Source organism: Lepidochelys olivacea (genome assembly GCF_965140295.1).
Source record: "Lepidochelys olivacea isolate rLepOli2 genome assembly, chromosome: 6".
Taxonomy (NCBI): domain Eukaryota; kingdom Metazoa; phylum Chordata; order Testudines; family Cheloniidae; genus Lepidochelys; species Lepidochelys olivacea.
Window position 1 is genome coordinate 71,425,618 of NC_140416.1, and position 12,571 is coordinate 71,438,188.

General features: G+C 43.8%; 1 protein-coding gene across 1 annotated transcript in view; it reads right to left on the reverse strand.

Annotated features, from left to right (window-relative positions):
• RYR3 (ryanodine receptor 3) overlaps positions 1–12,571 on the reverse strand; it is a gene marked incomplete at its 5' end in the record, with an annotated part of 579,989 nt that overhangs the window by 292,355 nt on the left and 275,063 nt on the right. The window lies entirely within an intron of this gene.

Sequence of the window (12,571 nt, forward strand, 5' to 3'; positions counted from 1 at the left end):
AAAGGGGCCATGACCGGAACACACTGCAGTGCAGGGTTAAAGAGAAGGAGCTGTGGAATGCCTACCGCAAAGCCCGCGAGGCAAACCACCGCTCCAGTGCTGCCCCCACGACCTGCCATTTCTACAAAGATCTGGGCGCAATACTTGGGGGCGACCCCACCTCCACTCCGAGGACCACCATGGACACTTCAGAGTCCAATTCAACAGGGCAGGAGGAGGAGGAAAGTGGGAGTGAGGGTGATGAGGAGGAGGGAGACACCCCGGCATCCTTAGATGCATGCAGCCAGGAGCTGTTCTCAAGTCAGGAGGAAGGTAGCCAGTCGCAGCGGTCGATGCTTGGGAAAGGACAAACACCAGAGGAGGTTCCCGGTAAGCGGCTTTTATTTTGGGAAGGAAGTTGTTCGGTGCGGGCTCTTGGGGCGAGGAGGGTTAGGGCTGCATGCATGCAAAGATGCGGAATAGGGCGTTGATGTGCTCTCTCACATCGCAGTAATCGGCTTCAGTGATCTCTTCAAAGGTCTCATGCAGAAGCTAGACAATGCACTTGGCAGGTTTCTTGGGAGAGCCACTGTGCTCCTTGTCCCAGTAAAGGTAACATGCCTGCGCGACTGTGCCGTGAGGGGTGGGCGGACCATTCCTGCACACAGGCAAGCTGCATAGGGGCCAGGGTGGAAGCAGAGTTGTAGCAGAAGACCCTCCCTTGCTTCCCAGGCTACCCTCAGCAGCGAGATATCTTCCAGGATGAACTCTGTGGCAAATGTGGGGACAGTGTTCAGTATAGGGGACCCCTGCATCTGTTAGCTCTCCCCCAGGCACAGAAACCCAGAGGACAGTACGGCCATGAAACAATCAGTCCCCCTTGCCCCTGTGCTTACTCACCATTTTGGTTCTCCTGTGGGTTATGTGTGCTCCCTTTGGGATGGGCAAATTCTGCTACTGTATAGACTGGGTTGTCTTAAGTATGGCTGAATCATTGCTCTGTCTGGTGTGAACAATGCTGCCTCTGTTAAGTGTTGCATTTTGGCTTTATAGATGCAACCTTGAGATCTCAGCCGTCCTTGTTATCACCGGCTGAAAGACTCCAAAGAATTAGGAAGAGGCCATGTAGAAACAAAGATGGCATGCTGCATGAAGTAATGCAGCAGTCCCTTAATGAAAATCAAAAAGTGCAGGAGTGGCGGGAGAGTGAAAGGAGGGTCCATCAGCAGAATGCGGATCACTGGCACCAAAGCATGGGGTGGCTGCTAAGCATTATGGAGCGCCAAGCCAGCTCAATGCAGGCGTTCGTAGCAATGCAGGCAGAGTACTATGGCCACTGCCCCTGTCCCCCCCCCCCCCCCCACAGCCCTTGTCCCAAAACTCTTTCCCTTGTGCCCCCATGTCACCTCCAATCCACTTTCCCCTACATCCGGGTTCTTATCGCCACCAGCTGCCTCCAATATCTGCAGCTTGACCACCCAGCCCTGCAAACTACGACCCTTACCCACTGCACTCAACCCCCATCACCATGCATTTTGCCAGCCTGAGGTACAACACTCATTGCACAGCACTACTGACAGGAAGGCTGAGTATGATAACAGGACATATGCAAATCTGTGATTGAACCGTTACCCACCCCGCCCTTTCTGTTTCCCAAGCATTTGTGTTTCTTTCCAATAAATGGATTTTTTGGCTTTGAAAACATTCTTTATTATTGCATTAAGTAACAGATACCTTAGCCCAGGAAAGCAACAGGCACTGCAAGTCAGTGTAGCAAACACAGATTCCTACTAACATTGGAACCACCGCTCCTCACTCCCGTGCAGGGCACCAAACATTACCGGTGGCTTTCAGCCTCAAATTGCTCCCTCAAGGCATCCCTAATCCTTGCAGCCCCATGCTGGGCCTCTCTAATAGCCCTGCTCTCTGACTGTTCAAATTCAACCTCCAGGTGTTGAACCTCTGAGTTTCATGCCTGAGTGAATCTTTCACACTTCCCTTCACAAATGTTATGGAGGGTACAGCATGGGGATATAACCGTGGGGATGTTGTCATTGGCCAAGTCCAGCTTCCCATACAGACAGCACCAGCAGCCCTTTAAATGGCCAAAAGCAGACTCCACAGTCATTCTGTACCAACTCAGCCTGTTGTTGAGCTGCTCCTTGCTGCTGTCAAGGCTCCCTGTGTAGAGTTTCATGAGCCACAGCATTAAAGGGTAAGAAGGGTCTCCAAGGATTACAATGGGCATTTCGACTTCCCCTATGGTGATCTTCAGGTCTGGGAAGAAAGTCCTGGCTTGCAGCTTCCTGAACAGGCCAGTGTTCCAAAAGATGTGTGCGTCATGCACCTTGATATTAACGCAGGCTGGCCCGGAAATGAAACGTCCACCGTGATCCACAAGCGCCTGGAGAACCATAGAGAAATACCCCTTCCAATTAACGTACTCGGAGGCTAGGTGGGCTGGTGCCAGAATTGGAATATGCGTCCCATCTATTGCCCCTCTGTAGTTAGGGAAACCCATTTGTGCAAAGCCAGCTACAATGTCATGCATGTCACCCAGAGTCACAGTTCTTCTGAGCAGGATGCGATTAATGGCCCTGCAAACTTGCACCAACACAATTCCAGCAGTCGACTTTCCCACTCCAAACTGGTTAGTGACCGAGCGATAGCTGTCTGGAGTTGCCAGCTTCCAGATTGCAACAGCAACCCGATTCTCCATCTGCAGGGCAGCTCTCAATCTCATGTCCTTGAGCTGCATGGTGGGGGCAAGCTCATCACACCGTCCCATGAAAGTGGCTTTTCTCATCTGAAAGTTCTGCAACCACTGCTCCTCATCCCAGACTTGCATGACAATGTAATCCCACCACTCAGTGCTTGCTTCCCGAGCCCAAAAGCGGTGTTCCACGGTGGTAAGCATGTCCATGAATGCCACAAGCAATCTTGTGTCATATGCATGACACAAGTCGACATCATCGTCGGACTCCTCACTGTCAGTTTGTAGATTAAGGAGTAACTCGACTGCCAAACGTGACGTGCTGGTGAGACCAATCAGCATATTCCTCAGCACTTTGGGCTCCATTCCCATAGACCGAAAGAAAAGACAGAGTGCTCAATACAAAAATGTTGAAAGATGGCACCAAATGTGGACGGGAGCACAGGGATTGCTGGGATGCGAAGTGATGCATCACGAGGCTTTAGGAGAGGACCCAGAATGCCCCGCACCCCTTGCCCCCTTCCCACAAGCCACAGTGCCAGAATGGGAAGAGATGCTCTGCGGGATAGCTCCTCATAATGCACCGCTCCCAATGCCGCTGCAAGTGCCGCAAATGTGGCCACGTCAGTGCGCTTGCAGCTGTCAGTGTGAACACACTGCAGCGCTTTCCCTACTGCAGTCTCTGAGGGCTGGTTTAACTCATGGTGTTCTACATCTGCAAGTGCAGCCATGCCCTCAAGTACACTAAACTATTAAGAACAGTAACTACAACTGTTTACAAAGAAAAAAGTTCAAAGAACCACTGAATGGGAACCACTTGCTAGGGAAAGGGGAGCTTTCCAGCACCGATACTGGCAGTAAGAAGGAACTGAGGGAGGGGAGGCAGCGGTGCCCTTATACCGGCACATATGTATGTCACTACAGAAGGCACGAGAGCCGGTTCCCTACGGATACCACTGAGGGTAAAAACTTCCAGCGAGCACACACACCTACAATGGAATGGACACAAGCAAGCACTTGAAAAACATATGTACTTCCCCATATAAGAAGCTACAGAGTTTCACTGATGTAAGTGAACCCTTTTCTCCAAAACAATTCAATTCAGCTCCCCCCTGCAGCTTGCCTACTCTGCCAGTCCATGAATTCCCTCTACAGCTGAAAAATCATTCTCCCAGTGCTCCCTACCTTCCCTGCTCCAGTTTGGTTGAAAGTAACCATTATTTTCTGAGGGGGCAACTTCCCAGGCACTACCCCTTCCTCCAGTTTGATCTTCTCCTTAAATATTGTCCCTGTCCATTAAGAAATAAAATATCAACTTGAAATAGAGAATAAAAATTGTTAATAGTGGAGAACATGGCCACTCTGAAGTTCTTTTTGGTTGATGCAGATGCTTTTTTGGTCCAAGATGCTGTCACAGAATGGGTGGAATTTGCCATTATACTGTTAAGAACTAACTTGCTGTATGCTACATAAATCTGACTGAGTCACAAATGAATCATCTGGCTAGGGAGGATTTTAAGGATTTATGTCAGAGGACACAGTGGATGGAAATGAGAAAATAATGCTGATGGCTTAGAACACTCACTACATATGAGAAATATTTGTACCACGCTGCTTAGATCCAATTTATACTAGAACTACTCTCTCAAGCTTTGGGTCAGAGCAGAAAAAGGGTAAAACTCTCTGATGTGTAGAAAGGAGAGATGACCTTTGTAAAGAAATGCTTCTGGGATCCAAAGAACAATTTTATCTTTGTGAGAGCTCCAATAAGATTTCTTGAAGGAGTGGGCTCTTATTTCTGTTGATCTCCTAATGGAGATTATGGCTAGTAAGAAAAAGGGTTTTAAGGTAAATAAGATAAAAAGATATATATTGAATAGGTTCAGAAGTGGAAAAATTAGGGCCTATAGGAGTATGGAGCAATGAACCAGTAAAATTATTTTAGCAACAACATTCTGAATGGACTTAATAGGAAGAAATGAGGGCACTGAGGGCAGAGAGGAAGAGATTACAGTCGATAAGGTGTGGGATGATTAGGGCTGGACAAGAATTTTGGCAGTGTGGGCAGAAAGAAGTTGGCTCTTAGTAGTGTTGCGCTGAAAGAAGTGGAAAGAGTTAAACATGACCTGAATGTGTGGCTCAAAAAAGATGGGACTGTGTCATTGTTACAAACACTGCACTTTTTAGCATTTGTCACTTTTACTTAAAAACCAATAAACTATACCTGGAAACGTTAGATTCAGCATTTTCCTCCAAAGTTTCTAGCTGCCAGGAAATAGACCCACTTTCTTTCTGTCGGGAGCTATGGATTTGACTTATCAAACAATGTTGGATTTGCTTAGCAAGATCTATATGGTTATTAGCCACAGGCTCGATGTGATTTAGGCTGCAGTGTGTGCAGTAGATAAGAAGTTTTACAACTTTGGTTTGGATATTAAAGGCTTAGTAAACTTTAAAGTTTTGTAACTTTGATTTTGAATAAGTCTTGATGGACACAGTATTGTTTAATAAAAATATACAAATGACCTTACGGCACTGATAAATAACTGAAAACCTGGACAGCATTCTCACATTAGGAGATCAGAGAAATGTTAAAAAAAAGTTGGAGAGAGGAAAAATTAGGACATATTTTTGCAATACATGAAGAGAGAATATGCACAACTTAGCTCTGCCCTATCTATCTCACCTATTATTTTATCACAAGCTTGGCTCCCACTTTCACTTCACCAATGATGCCTGCTTGATTGCCTAATTCTCCATTTCTCTGACAAGCACTTTTGTTCTTTCTCCCTTGTTGCCTCTTACGAGTGGGGAAAACTACCAATAAAAATCCATAAAGCCACCATCTTATGCTCCTTTAAGTTCCTCCTCAAAATTGACCTCCTCCATAAAGCATACAAACTGTCAAATGCTAGTGACTAAGGAAGAGCAAATTTCTGATTACTGCTCCTGACTGGCTAAGAATTGGGCACATTTTACTATTTTTGATACCTCAACTCACTTCCTCTGCACCCTGACCCATTTCTTTGTTTCATCCACCTGTTATGTCTGACCCCTAGCAAAATAGGATCCCAACTTGGTTGACCTATAGGCACTATGACTATAAAAATGTTCGTGAGAACTATAGCACATAGGAAAATTATTTTGATATCTTGTACAGTCTTACAAACTGTTGTACTTTTTACTCCATGTCATCTCAGGACAGGATGCAGAGATAAAGTTCCTTGACACCTTAAATGACTGCTTTTTGGAGCAGCTAGTCCTGGAACCCACAAGAGGAGAGGCATTTCTTGATTTAGTCCTAACTGGAGCACACGATCTGGTCCAAGAGGTGAATATAGCTGGACTGCTTGGTAATAGTGACCATAAGATAATTAACTTTAACATCTCTGTTGCGGGGAAAACACCACAGCAGCCCAACACTGTAGCATCTAATTTCAGAAAGGGGAACTACACAAAAATGAGGAAGTTAATTAAACAGAAATTAAAAGGTACAGTGCCAAAAGTGAAATCCCTGCAAGCTGCATGGAAACGTTTTAAAGACATCATAATAGATGCTCAACTTAAATTTATACCTCAAATTAAAAAACATACTAAGAGAACCAAAAAAAGTACCACCATGGCTCAACAAAGTAAAAGAAGCAGTTAGAGGCAAAAAGGCATCCTTTAAAAAGTGGAAGTTAAATCCTAGTGAGGAAAATAGAAAGCAGCATAAACTCTGACAAATGAAATGTAAAAATATAATTCAAGGACTTCAAGGACATTGAAGTCAATGGTAAATGGGACAAAATACAACATGGTTTTACAAAAGGTAGATTGTGCCAAACCAACCTGATCTCCTTCTTTGAGAAAGTAACAGATTTTTTAGACAAAGGAAATGCAGTGGATCTAATTTACCTAGATTTCAGTAAGACGTTTGATACCGTGCCACATAGGGAATTATTAGTTAAATTGGATAAGACGGGGATCAATAGGAAAATTGAAAGGTGGATAAGGAATTGGTTAAAGGGGAGATTACAACGGGTCCTACTGAAAGGTGAACTGTCAGGCTGGAGGGAGGTTACCAGTGGAGTTCCTCAAGGATCTGTTTTGGGACCAATCTTATTTAATCTTTTTATTACTGACCTCGGCACAAAAAGTGGGAGTATGCTAATAAAGTATGTGGATGATATAAAGCTGGGAGGTATTGCCAATTTAGAGAAGGACAGGGATATCCTACCGGAGGATCTGGATGACTTTGTAAACTGGAGTAATAGTAATAGGATGAAATTTAATAGTGAGAAGTGTAAGGTTTTACACTTTAAGGTTTAAGGTTTTAATTTAGGGATTAATAATAAGAATTTTAGTTATAAGCTGGGGACGCATCAATTAGAAGTAACAGAGGAGGAGAACGACCTTGGAGTATTGGTTGATCATAGGATGACTATGAACCGCCAATGTGATTTGGCCGTGAAAAAAGCTAATGCGGTCTTCGGATGCATCAGGAGAGGTATTTCCAGTAAGGATAAGGAGGTTTTAGTACCGTTATACAAGGCACTGGTGAGACCTCACCTGGAATACTGTGTGCAGTTCTGGTCTCCCATGTTTAAGAAGGATGAATTCAAACTGGAACAGGTACAGAGAAGGGCTACTAGGATGATCCGAGGAATGGAAAACTTCTCTTATGAAAGGAGACTCAAGGAGCTTGGTTTGTTTAGCCTAACTAAAAGAAGGTTGAGGAGAGATATGATTGCTCTCTATAAATATATCAGAGGGATAAATACTGGAGAGGGAGAGGAATTATTTAAGCTCAGTACCAATGTGGACACAAGAACAAATGGACATAAACTGGTCATTGGGAAGTTTAGACTTGAAATTAGATGAAGGTTTCTAACCATCAGAGGAGTGAAGTTTTGGAATAGCCTTCCAAGGGAGGCAGTAGGGGCAAAAGATCTATCTGGCTTTAAGATTCAACTCGATAAGCTTATGGAGGAGATGGTATAATGGGATAACATGGTTTTGGTAATTAAATATTCATGGTAAATAGGCCCAATGGCCTGTGATGGGATATTAGATGGGGTGGGATCTGAGTTACACAGGAAAGAATTTTCTGTAGTATCTGGCTGGTGAATCTTGCCCATATGCTCAGGGTTTAGCTGATCACCATATTTGGGGTCGGGAAGGAATTTTCCTCCAGGGCAGATTGGAAGAGGCCCTGGAGGTTTTTCGCCTTCCTCTGTAGCATGGGGCATGGGTCACTTGCTGGAGGATTCTCTGCTCCTTGAAGTCTTTAAACCACGATTTGAGGACTTCAATAGCTCAGACATATGTGAGAGGTTTTTTGCAGGAGTGGTGGATGAAATTCTGTGGCCTGTGTTGTGCAGGAGGTCAGACTAGATGATCATAATGGTCCCTTCTGACCTAAATATCTATGAAATATCTATGAATTAGGAAGACCAAAAAAGAATTAAGTACATCAGAAGCAGGATGCTTGCTAAACAACCAGTGGGGCCACTGGATGATTGGGATGCTAAAGGAGCACTCAAGGACGATCAGACCATTGTGGAGAACCTAAATGAATTCTTTGCATCTGTCTTCCTGGCTGAGGATCTGAGGGAGATTCCCAAACCTGAACCATTCTTTTTAGATGACAAGTCTGAGAAACTGTCAAGATTGAGGTGTCATTAGAGGAGATTTTGGAACAAATTGATAAACTAAAGAGTAATACGTCACCAGGACCAGATGGTATTCACCCAAGAGTTCTGAAGTAAATTGAATGTGAAACTGCAGAACTACTAAGTGTAGCCTGTAACCTATCATTTAAATCAAATGACTGGAGGATAGCTAATGTGACACCCATTTTTAAAAAGGGCTCCAGTGGTGATCCCAGCAATTACAGGCCAGTAAGCCTGACTTCAGTACCGGGCAAACTGGTTGAAACTATAGTAAAGAATCAAGTTGTCAGACACATAGATGAACATAATTTGTTGGTGAAGAGTCAATACAGTTTTTGTAAAGGGAAATCATGCCTCACCAATCTGCTAGAATTCTTTGAGGGGGTCAACAAGCATGTGGACAAAGAGGATCCAGTGCATATAGTGTACTTAGATTTTCAAAAAGCCTTTGATAAGGTCCGTCACCAAAGGCTCTTAACAAAGTAAGCTGTCATGGGATAAGAGGGAAGGTCCTCTCATGGATTGGTTAAAAGATAGGAAACAAAGAGTAGGAGTAAATGGTAGGAGTAAAGGTTAGGAGTAAATGGGAGTAAATTGTCAGTTTTCAGAATGGAGGGAGGTAAGGGAGGAGGGAGAGAGTGGATCTCTCAAAACTGGGTGATCAGGCAACACAATGGCAGATGACATTCAATGTTGATAAATGCAAAGTAATGCCCACTGGAAAACATAATCCCAACTATACATATAAAATGATGGGGTCTAAATTAGCTGTTATCACTCAAGGAGTCATTGTGGATAGTTCTCTGAAAACATCCACTCAATGTGCAGCGGCACTCAAAAAAGCGAACAGAATGTTGGGAATCATTAAGAAAGATAATAAGACAGAAAATATCATATTGCCTCTATAGAAATCCATAGTACGCCCACATCTTGAATACTGTGTGCAGATGTGGCCCCCCCCTCATCTCAAAAAAGATATATTGGAATTGGAAAAGGTTCACAAAAAGGCAAGATTAATACGGCTGGGACTTTTCAGTTTGGAAAACAGACGACTAAGGGGGGAGATGATACAGATCTTATAAAATCATAACTGGTGTGGAGAAAGTAAATAAGGAAGTGTTATTTACTCCCTCTCATAACACAAGAACTAGGGATCACCAAATGAAATTAATAGGCAGCAGGTTTAAAACAAACAAAAGGAAGTATTTTTTCACACAACACACAGTCAACCTGTGGAACTCCTTGCCAGAGGATGTTGTGAAGGCCAAGTCTATAATAGGGTTCAAAAAAGAACTAGATATTCATGGAGGATAGGTCCATCAATGGTTATTAGCCAGGATGAACAGTGATGGTGTCCCTAGCCTCTGTTTGCCAGAAGCTGGGAATGGGTGACAGGGGATGGATCACTTGATGATTACCTTTTCTTTTCATTCCTTCTGTGGCACCTGGCATTGGTCACTGTCAGAAGACAGGATACTGGGCTAGATGGACCTTTGGTCTGACCCAGTATGGCCATTCTTATGTTCCACTATTCCTCTCTCAGTTCCTAACAACGAATTTAAAAAAACAGTAACAAAATGGTAGAAGTGGTCTTCCTCAAAAAATTCTCTACTTTTCACCTGTAATTCCATAGCCCCTTGCTCCATTGTGCATGCTGCTGGACACCAGGGATTGGTTTTTTTTTAAGGTGTAAGGTATTCCTCTAGCCTCTGGGACTGCTGCTTTTTCTTCTTCTTTTAAATTCAGAGTCTCTGCACACCTTTCAAACACTTGTGTTAATACTTGCATACACCTTTATAAGAAGAATATTTCATAGCTTAACTCAACACTGCAAAGTTATGGGGATACATTCCACTTATTCTCCTTTGTGGTTGTACCTACAATACCCTGCTTTATGACATGAGAGTTAAATAATTCTTCTGATAAATTACATCAGTTCTTTCCCCCATGTATATTTTGAATAAGATGAAAGGTCAATGAAAAAGGCAACAAGATTGAAGAACTAAAGAGTAAAGTTTTCAGACAGACTGATCATAACAAGACAATATTTTACTCTGGTCTCTGTTTCTGAAGGCATGCGCTAAAGATTTATGGGAACATGGTGCACAATGAACTATTATATTAAACACTGGAACATTATTTCACCTCAGGCCAAAGATATATACAGTAAAAGCTTTTTTATCCAGCATCCTGGGGGAATGGGGGGGTGCCGGCAAGTTGAAAATTCCAGTTAACTAAGAGGGAGGGAGTTTGGTGCAGGAGGGGATGCAGGACTGAGGGTTGGGGTGCTGGATCCGGGCGGCTCCCTGCAAGCAGCAACATGTCCCTGCTGCTTCTAGGCGGAGGTGCAGGTAGGAGGCAATGTGTGCTGCCTCCGCCCACAGGCGCCATCTCTGCAGCTCCCATTGGACATGGGTCCTGGCCAATGGAAGCTGCAGAGCTAGTGCTCGAGGCGAGGCAGGGCGGGGGCAGTGCGCAGAGCTGCATAGCCACGCCTCTGTCTAGGAGCAGCAGGGACATGTCGTCGCTTGCGGGAGCCACCCAAAGTGATTGCCATCTAGATTCAGCACCCCGAATCTCCTCCCACACCCCAGCCCTCTGCCCCGAGCCCCCCCTACACCTAAACTCCCTCCCAGAGCCCGCACCCCGCACCTCCTCCCACGTCTCAACCCTGTGCCCCAGCCCTGAGCCTCTCTTGCACTCCGGACTCCTTGTGACCATTCCTCCACCTAAGAGCAGCAGGGACATGTCACCGCTTCCAGGGAGCCACGTGGAGCCAGGTAGGGAGCCTGCCGGCCCCACACCAACTGGATTTCAATGAAGATCAGAAATGCCGGTTTATAGAGCTTTCTGGTTGGTAAAGTGCTGGATAGCACAGCTTTCATTGTACACAGAATTTGTACTGAAGTGCAAAACTGACATAAAATGCCTAGATAATAGTATTCCTATTTCAGTAGTCCCAAACACCACGTAAAGGGCTTACAAGAAATTATTACCTGGGTTTCAATAGAGGGAAAATACATATTATAGATATGTATAATTGTATCTGATGAATATTTGGTGTTTCAGACAAAAAAGTAGAAAATTTTCAAAAGACAGCAAAATGTACAACCATACACAGCACTCACATGAATAATTCATAGACTTCATTGGGATTACTCATTAGTAATTGTCACAGAAATGGGCCGTGAGTGGTGGAAACACTTGTCTTATTCAGGATATTCCATCCCTGCTAAATCCATTCAAATAGTGAAACTCTCCTAATATTCATTTCTTCATAGTTCTTTTCTTATCCCCTACTTTACTAGATCAAAAGAGCTGTTTTTATTTTTATACTCAAAAACCAACTACATATTTTAGCACTAATAATTGTAGATGGAATGAAATGTAAGAACAATGGAAAGATGATTAAGTTTAAGTGGTGCTGGTTGCTTTTTATAACAAAAAAATGAGAAAGTGATGGTCAAAAATAAAAAAGTAACAATCTCAGTAAAATTGGAAAAGAAAAAGAAAAGCCATGGAACAACATTTAAATTATAAGAGAGTTTATTCTCCATTATAAAAGTTTATATACCTATCATTTAATAATTTAAAAACAATGGCTTACGTAAAGGGCTAGAATGGCGTAAAGGGGCCCTTAAAACCCTGGTTCAAATTATGGGAGGATTCTCCTGGTGCAGGCACTTAGGAAGAGAGCCACAAGGCTTACTTCTGAGGACCCATCTGCAAGCTCTGTCATATGGAGAATGGGACTGGGGATTGGATGGGTGCCAGTGACAGGATTTCAGCACACAATGATGTGAAAATTCCTTGTAGCACCATAGCCCATAGGGCAGCCTGGGGAGATGGCTGTAAATTAGACAGCTCTGAATGCTGTCTAATCATGCTGTGGACGCTGGAACAACTTAGGGTAAGAATGGCACAAAGGAGTCTCAAAGCTACCTTAGCCCCCTTCCCTCCTGGGCTGCGAGTTCTGGGCTAAAACACAGAATAGAATCAAACCACTAATATGTAAAAATCCATGGAAAAGTTTTGCTTAGTGAAAGACAGGGGAAAGAGATAAGTTTTTTGTCACAGGAATCATGGCAGTGGAAAACATACAGCCTTTGGAATAGGCACTGTGGAAAAGTTAAATGTAGGTAAGGTATAAAGTGGAAAATGGTAAGTTTCAGAAGAAATCTGAAGCAGACATGGGTCCAAGGTAACAAGTTGCAAGTCTAGATCT